General features: G+C 43.7%; 5 non-coding genes across 5 annotated transcripts; all 5 read right to left on the reverse strand.

Annotated features, from left to right (window-relative positions):
- Positions 1-8518: 8518 nt before the first annotated feature.
- On the reverse strand, positions 8519-8592 carry trnai-aau. Its single transcript has one exon. It is a non-coding gene; the product is annotated as a tRNA-Ile (tRNA).
- Positions 8593-8859: 267 nt separating this feature from the next.
- On the reverse strand, positions 8860-8932 carry trnar-ucg. The gene has a single exon. It is a non-coding gene; the product is annotated as a tRNA-Arg (tRNA).
- Positions 8933-9250: 318 nt separating this feature from the next.
- On the reverse strand, positions 9251-9324 carry trnai-aau. The gene has a single exon. It is a non-coding gene; the product is annotated as a tRNA-Ile (tRNA).
- A 672-nt stretch (positions 9325-9996) lies between these two features.
- trnai-aau lies at positions 9997-10070 on the reverse strand. Its single transcript has one exon. It is a non-coding gene; the product is annotated as a tRNA-Ile (tRNA).
- Positions 10071-11562: 1492 nt separating this feature from the next.
- Positions 11563-11636, reverse strand: trnai-aau. Its single transcript has one exon. It is a non-coding gene; the product is annotated as a tRNA-Ile (tRNA).
- Between the last annotated feature and the right edge of the window lie 13416 nt (positions 11637-25052).

A 25052-nucleotide genomic window follows, 5' to 3' on the forward strand; every position in this document is an offset into this window, starting at 1 on the left:
CCTGTCGTAGCATTCGGTGTGTTTCTGATGGAGCACAGGACTAGTGGTAGTGCATCTACCCATTTAAATCCTGTGGTCAACATTGTCTTGGTGAGTTTCTCCTTTATGGTCAAGTTCATTCTCTCAACCTGGCCTGAGCTCTGTGGGTGATAGGGAACGTGCAACTGCCATCTGAACCCTAACACTGTAGCTAGACTCTGGGTTATCTTAGAGACGAATGCTGGACCTCTGTCACTGTTAATCCCTGCTGGAACACCAAATCTAGGAATAACATCTTTGAGAAGACACTTTACAACTGTTCTAGCGTCTTCTTTTCTGGTTGGGTAAGCCTCTACCCATTTGGAGAACTGGCACACTATTACCAAGAGATACTTGCAACCTTGGCATGGTGGCATGTGTGAGAAGTCGATTTGCATATTTACAAAGGGCCCAGGCGGGGGTACCAGGTGTTCGTGTTGGACTGGGCCACTTTTCTTTCTTGTCTGCTGGCATGTCATGCATCTATCTACTAGGGCCTGTGTCGCTAGTGTGATGCCTGGGGCAAACCATTGTGATTGTATAATCCCATTCATCCCTCCTTTTCCTACATGTGTAGAGCCATGAGCAACATGTGCCAAAACATGGAGGAACGAGCGGGGGCAGACCATTCGGCCATCTGGGTGGAGCCACAAGTGTACAACTGCGCAGCCATAAGTCTTTCTCCCTAGCATCAGCGCGGGCTTGCATGTCTGCCACATCATTAAAGGAAGGCAAACAAATGGGTTCTGCAGGTTGTGTGGAGGGACATTGGAGCACCATGGAGGAGGAGGAAATGGCCGCTTGTTTAGCCGCCGTGTCGGGTAACGCATTTCCGTGTGAAATAGGATCAACAGAGTTTGTGTGAGCAGCACATTTAACTACTGCTAGCTGTGCTGGGAGCAGGATAGCGTCTAACAGTTGAGCCACTAACGCATGATGTTGAATAGGCTTACCAGCCGATGTTAAGAAACCGCGCATTTTCCACAGGACTCTAAAATCGTGGCATACCCCGAAAGCATACCTGGAGTCTGTGAAAATGGTCGCAACTTTATCTTTAGCCAAAATGCACGCTCTGAGTAGAGCATACAACTCTGCCGCCTGAGCCGACGTGCCATTGGGCAACGCTCGGCTTTCTAAGACTTCCCAGTCGTTCACAACAGCATAGCCAGCTAAGCGTAATGTGTCAGACGGTCTGCAGGCAGACCCGTCTGTGTACAGAATCATATCTGAATTTGGGATTGGAGTTTGCAACATATCAGTTCTGGGAGAAGAAGACAGATCAATGGTTGTGATGCAGTCATGTGTTAGATCAAAGTCTGGTATTGGGACCAGTGCGGCTGGGTTCAGAGGAGGGGAGCGCCTGAGAGTGATGTGCGGGCTTGAAAGAATGACCGCCTCATAACCAGAGCGCCTTGCTGCTGTCATATGCTGAGTAGCAGAGGTGTTCAGAATGTGCAAAACTGCATGTGGGACATGAACTACACAGTCATTGGCCAGTACAATGGGAGAGGATTGCTTGATAACTATTGCAACTGCGGCCACTGCTCGCAGGCATGAAGGCATACCAAGTACCACAGGGGAAAGTCGAGACGAATAATACGCCACAGGCCGAAAATTAGAGCCATGCTTCTGTACCAAGATGCCCGTTGCAAAGCCCCCCTTTTCATGGACGTGTAGATGAAAAGGTTGATGGTAATCAGGGAGACCCAGGGCCGGAGCCGATGTGAGGGCCTGCTTTAAGTCCTGAAAAGCAGTGTGCATGTCCTCAGACCATTGAACAATGTTAGGGGCGGCCTGCAGAGTGGCAGCACGCAGGACGGAGTCCATAGCAGCGTACTCATATATCCAATGTCTGCAGTAGTTTGCCATGCCCAAGAAGGAAAGCATCTCCTTCTTTGTGTGCGGTGGTGGCACTTTGTTCAAAAGGCAGACTCTCGCAGGTGAGAGGAGGCGGTGTCCATCTCTCAGAATGTGACCCAAATACGTGACCTCAGTCTGGCAGTATTGCAACTTGGCCAGGGATGCTCTGTGTCCGCATTCAGAAAGTCTTTTCATGAGCAGAATGGAGTCGATGCGACAGGCGTCTTTGATAGGGGATGCAATCAACAGGTCATCAGCATACTGAAGCAAGGTACTACCTCCTGTAAGGACCAGTGTCCAGATCTCTCTTAACAGCTGCTGCGTACACAGTAGGTGATTCAACAAACCCCTATGGGAGGCGCGTGTATGTGATCTGTTTACCTCTGAAAGTGAACGCAAACAGATACTGGCTTTCTGGATGCAAAGGTATAGAGAAAAATGCTGAACAAAGATCAATGAATGTGTAGTGTGTGCTGTCTGGAGGCAAAGAAGCAAGGATTGAATTGGTGTCCGGCACAATGGGTGCTGTGGGAATGACAATGGCATTAATAGCTTGCAAATCTTGGACAAAACGCCACTCCTCAGGGCGGTTGTGCTTTGGGATTGGCAAAATTGGTGTATTGCAGGGGCTGGAGGTGTAAACCAGGACCCCCTGAGCGAGTAGCGACTCTATTACCCCTGTAATGCCCAAAATGGCTTTTTGGGGTAAGTTGTACTGTCTGATCGCTGGCAATCTGGCATTGGCTTTAAGTGTCACTCTGTGAGGGGGTGCAGACTTTACAAACCCCACATGGTTCTTGTGTTTGGCCCATAAGGTGGCTGGGACCTCTGAAAAATCTGAAGGGGGGCCATACTCTGTGGGGAGGGGTGGTTGAAAGTGAGAAAATGTGCTTTGGGGGAGACAGATGGGCTTAGGGAGACGTAGCATGTAATGTTCCTCCCCTAGGTTGATCAGATTAGGTGTGTGTGTGCGTGGGAGAGAAGCTGTTGCAACTTCTAGCCGGGCCTGGCAGTGGGCTGCCATGGCCCCCACCTCCTCAGGACTACTGCCTGTAGTGACAGCTAGTGTGACGTGTGGGGCAGTTTCTACAACATGAAGGCCCTGTTGTGAGGGTGTGAGCCTAATAGGCAACGCGCACCCCTGTGGACCTATAAATAGAAAATGCTCGCATTCCAACCGATCTGACCTATTGCAAAAACTCCTCACTGACAGTGCATACTCACTTGATGGGTTAAATGCAGCTGTGCAGTGACAATGTAACACAGGCCTCATAGATGACATCATAGAGGTGCATGCTGGGGAAATGCTAGCAATGTTTTGAATTCCCTCTGTGGAAAAAATGGAAAGCATTTGGAAATCTGGAAATGACCAACAATAAAGATTGTTTAGAGATGATTGTATGAATTGAACAGCCTGATATACTCTGCTGTCTGGTATTGTAAATTACAGCCCGTCTGGTGTGCAATGTATGGTTGCTTGTAGCTTACACAGTAGGTCTCTGCCCATTAGGTTAATTGGGCTGCCATCTGAGATAATGAAAGAGTGTTGCACCTGTGATCCATCAACGGAAATATTAGTTCTCTCTGAAATAGGCTCTGCTATTGGAACGCCGGAAACGCCTACAGTGGTAACAAAACTGTTAGTTGCTTTACACACTTGCTCCTTTGTTCGTACAGCTGATAATGTGGCACCACTGTCAACCAAAATGTCAACAGTTGTGCCATTAACCTCAACCGGCATCATTGGATCTTCGCGGGGGTTATTGGAAAGGCGAATAGTTGCTGCTTGAATGGAGATTTTTTTGTGTTATTGATCCTATTCCTCCATGGCCTCCCTATTGTTCATTATAGCCACCCTGTGCTGCGGCATACTGCCCCTGCTGGGCCTGCCTGTCATAGTGTGGAAAGTGGCTGTTGGACATAGGTGGGGGTGGTGGGGGAGGCGGCAGTGCGGGCTGCAGGGGTGGGGGCAGGGCAGGCAAATTGTGTGTGTGCTGCTGTGCTCCCCACCTCCTAGGACATTTCCCTGCCCAATGATCAGTGCTGCCGCAGACGTGGCATTGCATTTGTTTTTGGGGGTTCCTGTTTTGCTGCTGCCTGTTCTTGTTTTGATAACCTTGTGACTGTCCTTGGTTCTGATACTGTGGTGTGCGGTTTTGTCCCTGAGTCTGCTGGGAGTTATTCTGACCTTGATAAGCCTGTGTGCTGCTCTGAGGAAGATGTTGCAGCACCTGGGCCGTTCGGGGAATCAGACAAATCTGGCTTCTGTGTAGGGCTCGCATGGTGGCAATAGTAACTTTCCAGGTTTTTATCTGCCAATCAGGGGTGGCTAACATGTAAGCTTGAGCTGTCTCTGGGATAAGGTTATGCAATAAGCTCTGTACTGCAAACAAATCATTGATCTCTCTTTTAATGCCTGCATTGTTGTCCCACACTGTTATGAATCTCTGGATAAAGTCTGGCACTGTCTCTGTAGGGCCCTGGATGCAAGCCATCACTTGGGAAAAGTCAGTGTGAGTTGTAGCACATGCTTTGATAGCCTTAGCTCCGTCAGCTTCTAGCCACTGAGTGAGGGACTGTGTTACAGGCCAATCTCCTGCGTTTGTGCACACTGGAAATTTAAACTCATCTTTGCATGCTGGCCATTCGGCTTTGTATGTGAGGACGATCAGCTGTTTAACATCATGCACCAAACAGTTATAGACCATACACACATTAGTCAGCCATGATAGATATTCATCTGGGTTTTTAGTGGGGTTGGGGGCGTGTCTTGTGACATCGATAACCTCTGAGGGAGTCCATGGTTTAAATACCGGGACTTCTCCTATCAGGATTTTCGGGGCATTGTGTGTTTCACTGGCGGCAGCGGCTTGTTGTGCTTCCTGCGCTGCACTATGTGTCTCTTGCTCTTGCGCAGCCTGTGACGCCTTTCTTGTGATCATTTTTCCCCTGAGTGCCGCTATCTCCTTAGATGTGAATTGGCGTGGTGTGTGTGCTGCTCTGCTGGGTTCTAAACTGAGCGGAGGAGGAGGAGGAGGGGGAGGAGGAGGAGGAGAAGAAGAAAAAGAAGGAGGGGGAGGGGGGCTTTGCGCTGGAGATGGCCCTGTCTCTGCTGAAGACTGGCCACCTGAATAACCAGAAGCCTCACCTCCGCCCCTGTAATCTGCCATTTCCTGTAAACCTGCGTTTCGCTCTGTGTGTGCGTCAAGTATTTCTTGCTCCCTTTCCATTTCCCTCTTCACTTCTATCTGTCTGCTGTTTATGATAGCTGCAACTGCCTCCAACAAGTCGTTATCTGAGTTTCTGGCAATATGATTTATTTCTTTTGTCTCTGTGGTGGGGATTACTTTGGGGCAGAGAGTTACAGTGTGCTCCTTGATAATGCTCTGTGTTAGTTGGACCCCTGCGTCTGTCAAGATGCTAATCACTTGGGACGGGAGGGGCGCTTTGCCCTGGCGCCTAAGCCAGTCAAACATTATAGCCTTAGCTACGGCCGCTACATCGTTGCCATGTCTCTCTCTTATTCTGGACATGATATCTGCTCTGACGTCAAAAGCGGCTTGTAAGCTGAGTAAGTGACAACCTGCAACACATTTGGAAACATTATCAAGCAGTCTTCTGAGTTCACTAGAGCCCCATTCACATCCACCTTCACTTTCACTCTTTTTACCCACAGACATCCATGCTCTCACGCTTTGTTTCATGTACACTTTGTCCCAAGCTGGGTTAGGATCATCATCTACAATCTGAGAAGCCTGCCGCAGCACACTCATATCAAAAGTCCCTGTGTATGGCCAGTCAAACGGGGTTCTCCCTATCTGATTGTTCTGTTGTGAGAATTCGCACATCGATGCTGTAAAAGGCATCACATGATTCCAGCCTACAGCTCTGCCGACTATCCCAGACGGCATATTTGGGGAAAACATGTGTGTGTAGTTCTGTTTGTCTGTTGCGAATTTTGGTAGGTGTGATGGTTGATTATCGTATGTTTGAGTTTTAGTTTTAACAACCGGCTCAGGTGTGGACAGATGATTACCCATGTTTGTGGTTAGTATTTGAAGATCAACACTGCAATTTGGACAAACAAACATGAGCTCACTAATAAACACCAGGGTGACAGCAAAGCTCTTCAACTCAATATTAGTCCGGATTTTAGAGAGATCTTAGAGGGGGTGGGGAATTATCTCCAGTGGGGCGTCTTCTTACGCCTCACCCTTGTATACAAGTGATTTATCCGTGCCTGAAAGCCGTCCAAGAGCGATAACTAGCTTATCCTCTTGCGACAACCACTAGGCTATTTGTTTCTAGTGGCGCTGTGCCCCCCCGATCGGAGCCCACAGACTTTTTCCCTGCCCTTTCTCTCCAAACAACAGCTCAGTTGACTGTAGTCCGTACGACCAGCCTATATATACTTGCTATCGAGTTCACCTCAAGGTGAAACACAGTTTGCCTATGCTTGCTTGCCACTACACACCACTGATCAATTAGCCTATCATTTTTATGTATGCACTCCTGACCGCCACCTGCTCCAGAGAGCCGTAGCGCATCGGGTGATGCACGCACTTCGCGCTGGCCCGTCTTACTATGAGAAAGCGGTCCTAAACAACGAGTGCTTTTAGACCGTCCCGTTTGAAGGACGGCGATGCCGTGAGTTAAAGCCTAGACAAAAAACTGTGATTTTCTCCCTCTCAGCTATACTGCCCCAGCTCCACAAACACGGGGGAGGTATTTTTACACACACTCCCAAGGCTGCAGCCGGAGCCGTTTTTACAGAGAGGTGATAACAGTATGGTATCTCTTGGCTGCTTATTTTCAACTGCTGTGCTGGCTACTAAGACCCTCAAAATCCGGCGATTTGTCCAGTACAAATCTTTTGCATTGCTTTCAATTCACACAGAAGCTCCACCTCACTGATGCCCTTTCTTTAAGGTCTCTCTAAACATGAGCTGTGCATGCTTGTATGGCACTTCCGTCCCGAGCAGCATACACAGAGGAAATCAGCCAGGACTGAGTCCCCAGACACTGATTCCCTAGGTTTAACTATCCCCAAATGTTCATTAACCAAAAGGAAACGCAGCTGCTCAGTTTCACAGGTAATTTTAGGATACCGTCAATCACAGAGTCTGGCAAGGCAATTCAAAATGTAGATTTGAAATCACACTTACCAGCTCTGAAAATGTGTTGGTTTCCTGCCGACAACGCCAATTTGTAGAGGAAACTTCTGTGTAGCAATGCAGTGGAGTCACCGACTCAGGAAGGAGACACGGGAAGAGCAGGAGCTTTGATGTCAAACCACTGTGATTTATTTGGAGTTTCTGGCCAGAGTATTCACATCACAAGTCACGGCAGTCACGGTGAGACTGCACGGGTGGGTTGCCACGTCAATTCTGGGGAGCCTGTCTCTTGCTAGCCCATTTAACTGGTTCCACAGAGAGTCATCAACATGTTTTGATAAGATAGCTTTAGATAGTTTGGGCACACTAAGTTACCAGCTTCCGCCACTTATGGCCTTGGATATGTCATGCCCTGAAGTCCTCAGACAACAGAGAAGGAAGTGTCCCAGTGTACCCACAATACAGACCATCTGTGACCCAGTATTGACCGGTCACAGAATGGGAACAATAACATTATTGGCTGAAGCAGCCTGTGTCCTTAAAGGAGGTAAACAGACGTCAAGGTTGGTCCTGTATGTCACATCTTGGCGTCTATGATAATTATTTCCCTAACACATAGTATAATCGTTTGTTTTGCAAGTTCAGTTTGGGACAGAGAGTAAATCAGTGGACAACTTTTGGATAGTTATTCAGGTTAGACCATTTCAGAGTTTGTCGTGGACCAGGAGTGATAGATTGACTGGAGATTTCACATGTGAAAGTAATCGGAATAAATTCTCACTATTTTGAATTAAACAGTGCAGCTGCATTGACTTGATAAGCTACCACACTCTAACCATCTGAGCTAACCGGCCTACCTTAGTAGAACTTTTGAAGCGAGCAAAGTAAAAAAAAAGGTACTGTTCAAAACGGTAAAATATCGGAGCAATTGTTGATCGTCAATCAGATCTGATCAAATCCCAGTTTGGAGTTGGTGGAGAAGAGATAGCTTGAAAAGTAGACAGCAGATTTCACGAGAGCTAGTTGTTGGAATACTTGCTTTTCTTTCACAAAAGGAAATGGTCTACTATTGGACCAGAGGGTGTTTTGAATGACGTCAAATTTGCAGGAAGGATTAGATCAATGACTGAGGCTAGATATGTCAACCACGAAGGGACTCGAACCCTCAATCTTCTGATCCGAAGTCAGACCGCTTGTCCATTAGGCCACATGGTCACAAAAATGCACCTTTCACAATTCACAAGTGCCATTGTTCATCTCCTAATTGAAACTAGTGTTTGCCAGTTCAGAAAGTGACCATTGTGGAAATGCTTAGTATAATCGGTTTTTTTGCAAGTTCAGTTTGGGACAGAGAGTAAATGAGTGGACAACGTTTGGATAGTTATTCAGGTTAGACCATTTCCGAGTTTGTCGTGGACCAGGAGTGATAGATTGACTGGAGACTTCACATGTGAAAGTAATCGGAATAAATTCTCCCTTTTTGAAATAAACAGTGCAGCTGCATTGACTTAATAAGCTACATTAACTGGCCAGTATGGGGATTGAACCCATGACCTTGGCATTATTAGCACCACGCTCTAACCATCTGAGCTAACCGGCCTACCTTAGTAGAACTTTTGAAGCGAGAAAAGTAAGGTAAAATATCGGAGCAATTGTTGATAGTCAATCAGATCTGATCAAATCCCAGTTTGGAGTTGGTGGAGAAGAGATAGCTTGAAAAGTAGACAGCAGATTTCACGAGAGCTAGTTGTTGGAATACTTGCTTTTCTTTCACAAAAGGAAATGGTCTACTATTGGACCAGAGGGTGTTTTGAATGACGTCAAATTTTTTAGGAAGGATTAGTTCAATGACTGAGGCTAGATATTTCAACCACGAAGGGACTCGAACCCTCAATCTTCTGATCCGAAGTCAGACGCCTTGTCCATTATGCCACATGGTCACAAAAAATGCACCTTTCACAATTCACAAGTGCCATTGTTCATCTGCTAATTTAAACTAGTGTTTGAAGTTCAGAAAGTGACAATTGTAGAAATGATTAGTATAATCGTTTTTTTTTGCAAGTTCAGTTTGGGACAGAGAGTAAATGAGTGGACAACTTTTGGATAGTTATTCAGGTTAGACCATTTCAGAGTTTGTCGTGGACCAGGAGTGATAGATTGACTGGAGACTTCACATGTGAAAGTAATCAGAATAAATTCTCAATTTTTTAAAGTTCTACTAGTTCTGCAGCTGCATTGACTTAATAAGTTAAATTAACTGGCCAGTATGGGGATTGAACCCATGACCTTGGCGTTATTAGCACCACGCTCTAACCATCTGAGCTAACCGGCCTACCTTAGTATAAGTTTTGAAGCGAACAAAGTTGAAAAAAAGGTACTGTTAAAAACGGTAAAATATCGGAGCAATTGTTGATCGTCAATCAGATCTGATCAAATCCCAGTTTGGAGTTGGTGGAGAAGAGATAGCTTGAAAAGTAGACAGCAGATTTCACGAGAGCTAGTTGTTGGAATACTTGCTTTTCTTTCACAAAAGGAAATGGTCTACTATTCGACTAGAGGGTGTTTTGAATGATGTCAAATTTGCAGGAAGGATTAGTTCAATGACTGAGGCTAGATAATTCAATGACGAAGGGACTCGAACCCTCAATCTTCTGATCCGAAGTCAGACGCCTTGTCCATTAGGCCACATTGTCACAAAAATGCACCTTTCACAATTCACAAGTGCCATTGTTCATATCCTAATTGAAACTAGTGTTTGCAAGTTCAGAAAGTGACAATTGTAGAAATGCTTAGTATAATCGGTTTTTTTGCAAGTTCAGTTTGGGACAGAGAATAAATGAGTGGACAACGTTTGGATAGTTATTCAGGTTAGACCATTTCAGAGTTTGTCGTGGACCAGGAGTGATAGATTGACTGGAGACTTCACATGTGAAAGTAATCGGAATAAATTCTCACTTTTTGAAATAAACAGTGCAGCTGCATTGACTTAATAAGCTACATTAACTGGCCAGTATGGGGATTGAACCCATGACCTTGGCTTTATTAGCACTACGCTCTAACCATCTGAGCTAACCTGCCTACCTTAGTAGAACTTTTGAAGCGAGAAAAGTTTAAAAAAAAGGTACTGTTCAAAATGGTAAAATATCGGAGCAATTGTTGATCGTCAATCAGATCTGATCAAATCCCAGTTTGGAGTTGGTGGATGTTACGTTCCCACTTGGCTAGGGTACAAACGGGAAACGACACGACCAGATTGGATTTGGTATATTTGTTACCGGTGGTTTTATTGTTACTGAAACTAAGTAAAATGATGGTCACACAGATTGGCCCCACAACACGGGTCAATCTGTCACTATAACACAACACAAAGGGTCTCCAAAAGAGAGTTGCCCCGCTATAGAAAGAAAAACAAATCTCACTACTCAAGTGGAAACAAGCAATAAACAAAACGAGACTGTGGAAACACACAGCTGGTGCGGGTCTACAGGTGCTAATCACCTGGCTCTACGCAATATCCACTCACAGGAACGCTGGTCTACAGGTGCTAATCAACCTGGATCTAAGCAGTATAAACACACAGGAATGCTGGTCTACAGGTGCTAATCAACCTGGATCTAAGCAGTATACACACACACAAAATCCCTACGCTAACACAGAACCCGACGACACACTGCTACTCAGTGTGCTCGCCTAGAACCCTACTATAGAGACTGCTAATCAGTGGAGCTAATACCAAAGACACACGCTAAATCTCAGAATTCACAGAATGAAGGCTTATCACAAGGATAGGGTTGAGGCATCTGACACAAAATACAGAGCCTCCCGACTGTTGTCCGTGCTCAGCCTTTATACTCCTCCCCCGGATGACGTGGCAGAAGCGAGCAGGGGTTGGGCGACGTCTGTCCAATCCCCGCGGATGTTGAGCGGTCCGGACGGTCAATGACAGCAGAGGAACTGCACAGCTCATTTACATACACAAACAGACTTAAGCTCACAAGGTAGCAGCGGCTGTAACAGTGGAGAAGAGATAGCTTGAAAAGTAGACAGCAGATTTCACGAGAGCTAGTTGTTGGAATACTTGCTTTTCTTTCATAAAAGGAAATGGTCTACTATTGGACCAGAGGGTGTTTTGAATTATGTCAAATTGGCAGGAAGGATTAGTTCAATGACTGAGGCTAGATATGTCAACCACGAAGGGACTCGAACCCTCAATCTTCTGATCCGAAGTCAGACTCCTTGTCGATTAGGCCACATGGTCACAAAAAATGCACCTTTCACAATTCACAAGTGCCATTGTTCATCTCCTAATTGTAACTAGTGTTTGCAAGTTCAGAAAGTGACAATTGTAGAAATGCTTAGGATTATCGTTATTTTTGCAAGTTCAGTTTCGGACAGAGAGTAAATGATTGGACAACTTTTGGATAGTTATTCAAGTTAGACCATTTCGGAGTTTGTCGTGGACCAAGAGTGATAGATTGGCTGGAGATTTCACATGTGAAAGTAATCGGAATACATTCTCACTTTTTGAAATAAACAGTGCAGCTGCATTGACTTAATAAGTTAAATTCACTGGCCAGTATGGGGATTGAACCCATGACCTTGGCATTATTAGCACCACGCTCTAACCATCTGAGCTAACCGGCCTACCTTAGTAGAACTTTTGAAGTGAGCAAAGTAAAAAAAAAGGTACTGTTAAAAATGGTAAAATATCGGAGCAATTGTTGATCGTCAATCAGATCTGATTAAATCCCAGTTTGGAGTTGGTGGAGAAGAGATAGCTTGAAAAGTAGACAGCAGATTTCACAAGAACTAGTTGTTGGAATATTTGCTTTTCTTTCACAAAAGGAAATGGTCTACTATTGGACTAGAGGGTGTTTTGAATGATGTCAAATTGGCAGGAAGGATTAGTTCAATGACTGAGGCTAGATATTTCAACCACGACTCTTAATGGCAGTTTGTGATGTTGAGGCTATTTCAGTGAAACAAGGCTGTTTTGAACATTTTGACAGATTTATGCTTACATTCTCTGAGAAAAGTTACTGAAAGATACACTTTTGTGTATAAAAGCTGAAAAAGTAGATAATGAAGTACTTTGTTTTAGTAGATTTCGTCAATTATCTGACTCTTAATGGTCCTCTCTAAATTTGATTCTGGGTTTGTTTTAAATGATTTGTGCTTTGTGTGTACAGACACACAGAAAACACTGAAAAACACAAAAAGAAGGACTGTAATACACATGTATCAGACACGCTCCCCTTGCTATAATGAAGACAACAGTTTTTAAATGTAAAAATCCACTTTTTTTATTTTTTCACACACAAAATCAAATAGTTATACTGATTGTAACATCCCCAGGACCGTCTCCAGCTTAGAATTCCCCATATTACTGGAGATATCGTGATGGAGTTTTTTCACTTCAGTCAAAATATTCATGTGTATGCTGTTTTCGACACAAAGATGCATTACATCTACAAACAGAGCATACAATGAGAGCATATGATACACTTTTGATGTTTGTTTCATTTCTGAGATAATGTTACAGAATGTTTCGGAAAATGAAGATTCCAGGACCACTTTAAATGTTTCGTTTACAATCGTTTCCCAATGATCTGGAATAGTACTGCCAGAACGAACGATATCCAGAATGTCTTCCAGTTTACAAACTTCAGCCATTCTTTTTACACAGGGGTCACTACTCGTTCTGTTTTCAATCGTCCTCATCACCACACTTATTAAAAGGGTATTGATTACATTCTGATCAATATATACAGAGCGTTTTGCATAGTAGTTTCCCATTTTTATTTTACTTAAAGAAAAAAGTCACTGTATCGAACAAGTCTTCAGTCAACTGCTGGTTGTTAGTCTTCTTCTTCTTCTTCTTCTCCATCCAACTCGGCATGGATCTTTTCAAGTCTCTCCTTGAGGCGATTGCAATTTTTGAGATTGTGAAGAAAAGCCTCCGAAGCGCCTTGGATCCTCCAATCATCCGTGAAAATGTCTTTATCAATAAGAGTCTGGTCGATCTCAGTAATGAAGTAGGTGAGCCAGAGTCTTTTCATTAACGCGTTGTAATTGTTTCTGAAGAAAAAAATCGGGCATGTCATTCAGAAAATCGTGTTGCCTCTGGCCGGGGTGACTGACTCGGCACTCGTTGAATATTTCTTCTCTGTACCGATGTATCACCCTCTCCAAAATATCAACCAACACCGATTTCACTGTGTCCATAAACAGAGACGTCTTGGCCCAAGGAGCGAAATCAGTAGCAGTAGTATTGCAAGATTCGGTTGTCCAAAATGGTGGTGATGATGGTAGTCCAGGAGTCTGTTCCTGGCTGCAACTCGAGGGGGGAGTATTGGTTTTTCTCAGATCCGTGGCTAGTTTACAGCGGTCGTCTTAGTGGGGTCCTTCGTTTTAGATGATTTGCTGAGTGGAGGGTGGGGCTTATTGCGTTGAATGGGGGGAGTCATTTATAGAATTGAGAGTTTTAAAAAAAAAAAAGTTCTTTAAACCATGTAGCTTTTTCATCTATCATCTCCAACCAAGCAGCAATAGGTCAACATTTAAGAATAAGTAATAGTTTGTCAAGATTTTACGGAAAAAGTCAAAAAAGTATAGTTTGTCAGAAATATGGAAAAGTCATTGTGTACAAATAGTATGTTGAAAATCAAAAGAAAGAAAACTCAATTCATTACAAATTAATGAATATTTGACCCTGTTCTAAAGTTTTGCACCCCTTAATGAAAAACCCATTCCTTACCAAGTACTTCATATTATACCCTTTTGTTAAGTGTTGCGTACATCAAGGTGTATCTTAAAGTATCTTGGTAGCAGAAAATAACTAAAATATGTAAGGTTATCAGAAAAGAAAAAACCTTGTTTAACTGAACAAGTGTTGCATACGCCAAAGTGTGTCTAAAAGTATCTTAGTAACACAAGAAAAGAGAAAAAAGCATTGATGTTAACAAAAACTGTATTGTTCCACTGAAATAATAAATAAATAATTTCAAAAAGTGCGTTTAAAAAAAAAATGTATTCAGATAAAGTATTGTGTTAGACCAGTGCTTCTCAAAGTGTGGTCCGCGGACCACTGGTGGTCCGTGAGCGCCCCCTAGTGGTCCGTGAGTATATTGGTAAAATGTCACATTTAAAAGAAATACATTTATTTAAGTTTTTCGCACTCTCGCGGGAATATCTCCGCAATGGAATGAGCTTAAGTTTCACTTTTGATTGCATGAAATAGCCCAGATAAACACCTTCATCACACATTTTGCCACTTGTTTGTACCATTTTCAGGCGATTTGTAAAAAACGATGTGTTTTTGGATATTTGTGGAGTTAGGTGGTCCGCGAGTGTTTTTGTATTAGTTAGGTGGTCCTTGGTATGAAAAAGTTTGAGAAACACTGTGTTAGACTATTAAGTCCAAGATGGTTACATTTACCCCCTAAACCATTTGTATTATATTTTTGTTTTCCTAATAAAGACAGAGTCACCTGAATTAATTTAGTCCCTCTGTCAGAAATCTTGGAGTCATCTTTGACAACTGTTTTAAATTTGATAAACAGATAAGCTCAGTTGTCAAGACCAGCTTCTTCCAGCTGCGGCTTCTGGGGAAGGTAAAAGCCTATCTTCCTAGTAAGGAATTTGAACAGCTAATCCACTTATTTATAACGTCTCGCTTAGACTATTGTAACTCCCTCTATATTGGTGTTGACAAGTGTTTGATCCGTCGCCTGCAGCTGGTCCAAAATGCGGCTGCAAGCCTTCTTACTGGGAAGAGACGTTATGACCACATCACACCCGTTTTGGCAGACCGTCATTGGCTTCCTGTCAGTTTCAGGATCCAGTTCAAGTACTTACTTGTTGTTTTGAAATCATTGCATGGACTGGCACCACATTACCTGTCTGAGTTGTTGCACCACCATGCTCCAGCTAGAGCATTGCGCTCAGCTCAGCAGAATATGTTGGTGGTTCCTCGGAGCAGGAAAAAAACCAGAGGTGACAGGCAGGGGCATCCCCTGGGGTAGGCATCCGGGGCTTTAGCACCGGATGTTTTTTCTTTAGCCCCGGACAAATTCTCCCTCAATAATATAATACATTAACCTACTTTACCTATAGGACGGACGGCAGAAGTGTAATTTCCTATGTTCAGTGAATGCAACACAGAGGCAAGACGACGCCACCAGACCAATCAGAGAGTTGCATGGAAATAAACGTGTTTTATTGGCTGACAGGTACGTCTGTGACAATGTTTAAACTTTAAATTGTCAGCCCCGGACGCGGAGATTCTGAAGATGGACATTAGACATTTTTTTAATAAAAAAGACGGCAATTCTCAAGTGGTGGCTCACACAACAACCCCAGAGCCACCACCTGAGTCAGGTGAACAAGGTATGTACCTGTCAGTAAACTTACAAGTTATGCGAACATGTAAGCAAAGCATAAATTACAGCTACGTTGACGTTACTTTGAATCGCGCGGGTAAGCTAAACCGTTAGCAAGTAGCTATAGCTAGCCAGATATATTAAATAAACACTTTGTCATACAATATAAATGTTGTGTTTTTTAGCGTTACTTGGTGATTTCAAAGAAAGCTCTCTGGGAAATGTTGACTTACTGTCAGTGTTCGACATGAAGCTAGAAGCTACCTTACAGTAAGTAGTACACAGTTGATCCTGATTCCTTACTCACAGTTGGTGATTACTTTCCAGCATTTCAATGGACAGCATATAAAAAGGACATGTGAGCTTCATTGCTTAAGAGATCCTCACATGCTATCTCTTTTAAAAAAGAAGTGTCCAGTCAACAACAAAATATCAGTGATCGTATAGTGATAGTATATTTTTCACAAGCGATGTGAAACATTAAACTTAAAAAAACTCTGTGAGGGCCAAAGATATTCTACAAAATAATATTTAAAAACATTTTAGTTATATTTTTCATTAGTTTTACCAAAATAACTTGATTTAATTGTATTTAAAATAACATTTCCAAAGAAATAAATCCTTCGAATCTGCCTATTCAGTTTCTGTTGGAATGTGAAGGGTTAAATGAAAGAAGCCCCTCTCTGCGAGTCTGTGAAGACAGGAGCTGTTGGACTTCCAGCTATGAATTCACAGAGGGCCCGCTATAGTAACTAAAACGAGAGAGTAATGTCAAATGACAGTACAATTGACCAATCATATCTTCCCTCTAAATGGGTGGGTGTTATTATCGCGGACTTTATGACAAGTTCTGCCCGCTGTGCAACTTTTATTGTTTCCATAGCAACAACAACTTCCTGTCAACAGCGTTAACTCGCCTTCAAAATAAAAGCATGCCAAATTTCACTTAAGACATATGTAACCAATGTATAACTTCACTTGTTTATATTTCAGTAAAATCATTGTCCATACTTTATTTGTAAAACTTGTCACTGTCACTTTATTTTTTAGATGCTTTTATTTTGAAAAGTACGTTTTATTTTGGTACTCTTGGCACCGGCACATTTCTGCAGACTCGCGCTACTTTCCTCAGTTAGCTTCAGGCCCCACTGAGGAGAAGTAAGTGGAACGAGTGGTGTCATAAATGTTGTATTTTATATGTTAATAGATTGTTTAATGTTACACTTCACACAAGCCAAACCTATTTGCAGTTAATATCTATATTTTGCCGTGTGTGACTGTAGTTTATATAATGTGCAGCGCTTCAAACAGTGTTTGGGAGCTTTCTAAAGTTTAGCTATATGCTAACCTAACATGTGCGTGTTTTCTTCCACTGAAGGTGTGAAGTTAGAAAGCTGATGAAGCCATTTCCTGCTTTAATTATTATATTCTGTTTTGCACAGGTATGTGGGTATTCTTTTTGTATTTTGTAACTGTAAATTGTATTGTTTGTTATGGAAGTGTAAATTAATGGTTATATTTGTGTATATTGGTTTACAAGGAAAAACTGGTTTGCCACCATGGATAGATGTATATCTGTTAATTGTATTATTTAGAACTCTGTATACTTTCCTGAGTTAGCTTCAGGCCCCACTGAGGAGAAGTGTGAAGTTAGAAAGCTGATGAAGCCATTTCCTGCTTTAATTATTATATTCTGTTTTGCACAGAGAATAAATCCTGGTTGGCAAGAAAGAAGTCGTTCTCATTTACACAACATAACACAACGCAGAGATCACATGTGGCGTCAAACCAGACCGGTTACAGTGGTGCCGTGACCCGGATTCACAGTGCTTCAGACTGTTCCATCGTCGTTCCTGAGGCTGTGGATCAACACCAGCTTGGTCACCAGAGGTTGCTACACGCTGCACACTTACTTTCATGTATTGAAGAGAAGGAATTACATAGAGGAAACTGTTTTTTTTGTTTTGTTTTTTTTCTCTCTGTAATTATTTTTACATTCATTGTTTAGAGAGTACATTTGTCATTTCTGTATTTTATTGTATACTGAATTTTGAAGTTTGGTATACAGGGTTAAAAATGACATATGTTACTGGTAAAATGGATGAGGACAATGTTCTAACTGACAGTTTTAGTTTCGGTTTTGGAAGAGGGAAACCCATCAGCGGGTACCCTTTTATACCAGTCAGAGGTACAGCTAATGTAGATTCGCCAGCTTTTTGTTCTACTCGCTTGCCAGGTAATGTAGCATCTCCTCAGAGGGAGGAGGATTCACATTCAAGCCTTCCAGATACAAATGATGCAGCTTTAAATAACCTGATAACACACATTGCTCAGCAGATAGGACAGACTATAAGAGATCAGTTAAGGGGGGAATGTGAAGAGAGGGGTGTTGGCCAGTTACCCAGTGACCACACTTACCTCAACTTGACTGGTGCAAAGTTAGTGTTGCAGTCAGATGTGAGAGAGCCTCCAGTCTTCAGAGGAGATGGATCTGACAAGAATACAGTCTGTGAGTGGGAAGAGTTAATGGGAGTGTATTTCAGGAAACGAGCCACACCTCTGAGAGAACAGCACATTGAGATAATGTCTAAGTTAATGGGCAAGGCTAAAGACATAGTGAGGATAACTGAGGAGCTGCCCATCCATGAAGCCTCAAGATAACCCACAATTGATCTATGACATCCTCAGACAACACTTTAGTGATGTGACCTATTCATGTATGCCCATGGCTGATTTCTACAGTACAGTTCCAGTGGCAGGAGAGTCCCCCGTAGAGTACTGGCTTCGGCTAAACAAGGCAGTTGATGCAGCGGAGGAGGGCTTGAAGAGGCTAGGGCGGAAGATGGAGGATTCTTGTCAGGAAGTAGCGATGATGTTTGTCAAATACTGCCCAGATCCCACCCTTGCTGCTGTTTTCAAGTTTAAGGCACCAGATAAGTGGACAGCTAGTGAAATCCAAGAGCATATTGATCGCTACCAAACTGAAATGAAAGAACAGGTGCTTTCCAAATCAAAGAGAGTTAAACCAGTGACAGTTCATGTCCAGGTTTCCGCACCTGACGTTTCAGAGATAGTATGTCACACACGGGAGCCATCTATGCAAGGTGAGGACAGCACAGCATCCAAGCCCTCTTGTAATGATGACTGTATGAAAATGTTAGTCAGTTTATTTGACAGAGCATTGTCACAGAACAACCAGGTTACACACAAACCACTCCCCTCTGATCCATTTCAACCGAAAGCCTGCAGGGTCTGCCAGTCTCTAGATCATTCCACCCTTGCACACTGCAGGCAGAAACGCCTCTGCTTAGTGTGCTTCGAGCCAAACCACATCAAGAAGAACTGTCCTAACTGTCAGGCTGGCCGAGGTTCTCCGGCTTTCCCGCCACAGAATTCTCAACCTTTAAACTAACTGGCCCGCATTTAGTGAGGGAATGTGTGGGAAACAGAGAAGAAACCCTCAACAGTGGTGATATTGAAACTCATTATATAAAAGCATGCGCAGCAGCACCAGCCGATGCTAAGGTAATAGTGCAAAATACACAGAGAGTGGGCCCTTTTGATGAGTTGTTTTACACCCCTGTTAGCATTAACAACACATTTCAGGTGCAGGGGATGCTTGACTCTGGTTCCATGGCTTGTACTCTCAGCGAGCAGGCAGAGCAGAAGATGTTGAGTGAGAATATACTCTCAGAATCCATTCCTTTGACTCAAGAGATTGTGCTAATAGGCTGTGGAGGGACACTTAGCAAACCCAAGTGTATGTACGAAGTGGAAATGAAACTGTATGGGGAGAGCTGTATCGTACCTGTCCTTGTGGTGCCTGGCCAACGAGATGACTTAATCATAGGCACAAATGTCATCAGATTTATCATGCATCAGCTGAAAATAACCAGTGACTATTGGCGCCTGGTTTCCAGTGGCGATCTTCTCCCAGAGTGTGAACAGTTCCTTGATCTCATGGCAAACTCATCCAGGTGGAGAGGCGAGGAGCTTCCAGACAGAATCGGGACCGTTAAACTCCAGCATGCGGTTACGCTGTTGGCTAAGAAAGAACATCTTGTTTGGGGTAAGTTGCCAAATAACGCTCCCATGTCTCCAGGCAGCACAGTAATAGTTGAGCCCACCTCATCCAAGTGCATGCCTCGTAACATCATGATCGGTCGTGTTATTACACCATTGTGGGGTGACAGATGGATCCCAATGAAAGTCACAAACGTGTCAGACAAGCCTATCACCCTGAAAAGAAACAGCAAGTTGGCCGACGTGTTCCCCTGTCTAGCTGTTGAAGAGTTTGAGGTTTTTCAAGGTACCAGCCAACTCAACAACGTTAAGGAGGAGGAAAGTCATGGCAAGGCTAAACCTACAGATTTCAAGCAGCGACTACAACAGGTTGGACTGACTGAGGTTGATATCGATCAGTGCCAGGCTGGCCGAGGAGGAAAAGAGAGGTTGGTCGCGCTGCTTGAAAAGTACAATGACATTTTCTCCAAACATGCTCTGGACTGCGGTGAGGCAGAGGGCTTCATGCACCGCATCAGGCTCACTGATGAGAGACCATTCCGTCTCCCTTACCGGCGGGTGCCACCAGCCCATTACCAGAAACTGCGACAGGTCCTTTCAGAAATGGAAGAACAGGAGATCATCAGGAAGTCAGTAAGTGATTATGCCTCTCCCCTCGTACTTGTGTGGAAAAAAGATGGCAGTTTGAGACTCTGCACAGACTTCAGGTGGCTGAATGCAAGGACGCTCAAGGATGCGCACCCATTACCACACCAGTCAGACTGCTTGGCTTCCCTGGGTGGGAACACCTACTTCAGCACAATGGATCTGACCTCTGGCTTCTATAACATCTCAATGGCAGAGGAGGACAAGAAATACACTGCATTCACTACTCCAATGGGACTGTATGAATTCAACAGGATGCCCCAAGGTTTGTGCAACAGTCCTGCCTCATTCATGCGCATGATGCTCAGCATATTTGGAGACCTGAACTTCAGCAGTTTGCTGTGTTATCTTGATGATCTGCTTGTGTTTGCTGCAACTGAAGAAGAGGCGTTGGAGAGGCTGGAGGTTGTTTTTCAGCGGCTCAGGCTTCACAACCTTAAACTGAGTCCAAAGAAATGCCACCTGATGAGATCTTCAGTCAAGTTCCTAGGTCACATTATAGATGGTAATGGAGTGGCTATGGATCCAGCAAAAGTTGAGGTCATATCAAAAATGTCAAAGTTGGACCTGATGGAAGACGATGGTTGCACACCATCAGTAAAGAGGATAAAGTATTTTCTGGGGATGGTGTTCTACTATCAACATTTTATCTCTAACTGTTCTGCTATGGCCAAGCCACTGTTTGCTCTTACTGCAGGCCAAAAGAGACGAGGGAGAGTCAAACTAAACTCCAATACCGGCTCCTTCAGGAAACTGAAACCCTCTGATTGGACAGAGGAATGTGATGCGGCTCTTTGTAATCTGAAAGACAGTCTCTTGAGCTACGTCGTCCTCTCACACCCAGATTTCTCTCGCCCTCTGATTCTATCTATTGATGCCTCTCTGGACGGGCTAGGGGCCGTGCTATCACAGATACCAGCTGGTGAAGAGAAAGCACGTCCCATTGCATTTGCAAGTAAGACTCTCAGTGGCTCTCAGAAGAGATATCCTGCCCATAGGCTTGAATTTCTGGCCCTGAAATGGAGTGTGTGTGAACAATTTATCCATTGGTTAAAAGGCCATGAATTTACAGTATGGACTGATAATAACCCTCTTACCTACATCCTGACGAAACCGAAGCTTGATGCGTGCGAACAGCGCTGGGTGTCTAGGCTCGCTCCTTACACATTCGACCTGAGACATATACCTGGCACCAAGAACATAGTGGCTGATGCTCTCAGCAGAGATCCTTTCGCAAGATCAGTAAGCCACAGGCTCATCACAGAGCAGTACAGTCACCTTCTTGCTGAAGCCGAGGGTGTTAGTCACGACGGCATTCAAGACACTTTCCGACTCAAAGTCCAGTGTCAGCGGATGAAGAAGTTACCTGGTGGCAGCATTAAGTCTCAATCTGACCCCCTCATGTGTCACAGTGATTATGTAGCAGTCAAGGCTCTTTTGGATGTTCATGCTCAGTGGGAGATTGCTGCCGAGACGAGAGCTGTGGAGTTGGCTCAGACTGTCCAGGATCTGTTGCTGCCGGGCCAAGACTCCCTTCCTGTGTTCTCGTTAGAGGAACTCAAGCACAGTCAGGAATTTGATCTCATTATTTCAAAACTCCTACCATTTGTGCTTCGCAACCGCCGTCCTTCCAGACGTGAACGATCAGGACTAGATGCCAAAGTTATGGTTCTCATCAAACAATGGGAGAGACTGAAGGTTCAGAATGGTGTCCTCCATCGGGTCACCAAGGATAATTTCAGTAAACAAAAGAGGCATCAGTATGTTCTGCCTGACAGTCTTAAAGAAAAAGCATTACATGGCATTCATGATGTTGCTGGGCATCAGGGACAGGCTAGGACCTTGCATCTAGCAAGACAGCGGTTCTTTTGGCCGAAGATGGAGTCTGATGTCAAAGAGTATGTCAAATGCTGTCAAAGGTGCATTCTGGCGAAGACACCAGAACCCTCGGCTCGAGCCCCACTTGAAAGCATCAGGACGTCTGCCCCCATGGAGTTAGTGTGCATAGACTTCTGGAGTGCGGAGGATAGTAAGCAGCACTCAGTGGATGTTCTTGTCTTGACAGACCACTTCACAAAGCTAGCCCACGCTTTTCCATGCACTAATCAGACTGCAAAACAGGTCGCCAAGAAGCTGTGGGATCACGTGTTTTGTGTGTATGGCTTTCCAGAGCGTGTTCACTCCGATCAGGGAGCTAATTTTGAGAGTGAGCTCATAGCAGAATTGCTCAAACTTTCCGGAGTCTCCAAATCACACACTACTGCATACCATCCAATGGGAAATGGAGGAACAGAAAGATTCAATCGAACACTTGGGAATATGCTGCGGTCTCTCTCTCTAAAAGAGAAACACAAGTGGCCTCAACAGATACAAGCTCTGACTTTTGCATATAATGCAACAGTACATGAAACAACAGGATATGCACCGTTCCAGCTTATGTTCGGCAGAACCCCGAGGCTCCCTGTGGATGTGATGTTCAAGCAAGTGTTGCATGATCCAGTGGTTGTTGATTACAAAAGCTATGCCAAAACGCTCATGTCACATCTTCATGAAGCAGTAAGAATTGCCCAAGAACACAGCATCAAAGAACAGGACAAACAAGCAAGTGGTTACAACAGAAAATTGAGAGGCATTCACCTGAACTTAGGGGACAGAGTGCTCATTGCAAACAAAGGTGAGAGAGGAAAGAAGAAACTGGCTGACAAATGGAGTGCAATTGTGTACACAGTTAAAGACAGAAACCTGCAGACACACACATACAAGCTGGTGGACAGTAGTGGAAACACTAAGATAGTTCATCGAAACCTGGTCTTAGACATCAGCTTTTTGCCTGTGGTGACAACTGGAGAATAATTGTGTGATACTGAAGTGGAGGAAAGGTCGTATACGACTGATTCCCTGGACTTTTTGGAGGAGGAGGAGGATTCAAGAGGCAGGACCAGTACGTGGATAATGAGTGGATCAGAGGAAACCCGGAGTCAAATGATTATGAGTGAACGATCGTCTGAGGTGGATCAGTCAAGTCAGGGCATTCCAGAAGTGGACTGGTCTGCAGATGGTCCAATTCAGTGCTTCCCAAATGACCAGAACCGGTCCAGCAGAGACACTAACTTCGACAGTTTAGTTGCAGGGGCTGACTCAGACTCATCATTCATGTCACATGTACATTCAGGACACCTAAACACTCAGTCACATCCTGCAGACACAGGTCATGTCACAGTTACACAGGTACAATCGACAGTAGAAACTGAACCTGTAGTCAGGACAAGGGCAGGCAGGGTTAGCAAAATAATCAATCGACTCATTGAGTCCATGGTCCAAAAGCCTTTTGATTTAAGGGGTTTTGTGAGTTCAGTTAACAAGAGATCTCAGTCACTTCTTACACTGTTTTAAAGTGACAAGCTTGTAGTTTTTTGTTTTTGTTTGTACCTCTGATCTGGTGAATATGCCTTTTTAAGGGACAATGTCTAATGTATGTGGTTTGTGTAATATGTTACATGTTTGAGAGTAGCAGGGAGTTGTATGGTGTACAAGGCATCATATTGATCTAGGAGGGACTAAGGCTTGCTCTCCCTTATGTTTTCTCTGAACCTATATAGTAGGTGGCTTTTACAGCCGATGGTAAAGCTAAGAGTTTTTCAGTTAACCCTGCACAAGTTTGATGTCAGTTGTCTTGGAGGTCAGAATGGTTTATTCAGAGGTACACTATGGTCTGGATTTTTGCGAAATATAGGAGGGGTGTATGTAACCAATGTATAACTTCACTTGTTTATATTTCAGTAAAATCATTGTCCATACTTTATTTGTAAAACGTGTCACTGTCACTTTATTTTTTAGATGCTTTTATTTTGAAAAGTACGTTTTATTTTGGTACTCTTGGCACCGGCACATTTCTGCAGACTCGCGCTACTTTCCTCAGTTAGCTTCAGGCCCCACTGAGGAGAAGTAAGTGGAACGAGTGGTGTCATAAATGTTGTATTTTATATGTTAATAGATTGTTTAATGTTACACTTCACACAAGCCAAACCTATTTGCAGTTAATATCTATATTTTGCCGTGTGTGACTGTAGTTTATATAATGTGCAGCGCTTCAAACAGTGTTTGGGAGATTTCTAAAGTTTAGCTATATGCTAACCTAACATGTGCGTGTTTTCTTCCACTGAAGGTGTGAAGTTAGAAAGCTGATGAAGCCATTTCCTGCTTTAATTATTATATTCTGTTTTGCACAGGTATGTGGGTATTCTTTCTGTATTTTGTAACTGTAAATTGTATTGTTTGTTATGTAAGTGTAAATTAATGGTTATATTTGTGTATATTGGTTTACAAGGAAAAACTGGTTTGCCACCATGGATAGATGTATATCTGTTAATTGTATTATTTAGAACTCTGTATACTTTCCTGAGTTAGCTTCAGGCCCCACTGAGGAGAAGTGTGAAGTTAGAAAGCTGATGAAGCCATTTCCTGCTTTAATTATTATATTCTGTTTTGCACAGAGAATAAATCCTGGTTGGCAAGAAATAAGTCGTTCTCATTTACACAACATAATACAACGCAGAGATCACATGTGACGTCAAACCAGACCGGTTACACATACAACTGCAACGAAAGTAACAAACACAATGCAATATCCTTTTCAATTTCAAAGAACACAAATAGGGTTATTTACAGGTGTTGTTTTGTGTGGTCGAGGGTCGCTTTCATTGATGCGTTTTGCACCCCGGGCCGTTGTTTTGATATTCCGCTGAAGTATACTCTGCTGTGACATAATAACTCGAGGGAAGGGGTGGGGGTCAGAGGGCCTAGGTATAAAAGTCACGGCTCGCCACTGCAAATAGCCAATCACACAAAAAACATATTGCTGTGACTGTGAGCATTACATAATTAACATTAAACTAAACAAATGTGACCCACACAGTGTGTGATCACAATTTTATGTTTATATTTAATATCATTTTAGAAACCTGTTTAACAATGGACAGCAGGGGGCAGTAGATGGCAGGTTAACACTGCC

This window comes from Gymnodraco acuticeps, unplaced genomic scaffold (genome assembly GCF_902827175.1).
Source record: "Gymnodraco acuticeps unplaced genomic scaffold, fGymAcu1.1, whole genome shotgun sequence".
In the NCBI taxonomy this organism is placed as follows: Eukaryota; Metazoa; Chordata; class Actinopteri; order Perciformes; family Bathydraconidae; genus Gymnodraco; species Gymnodraco acuticeps.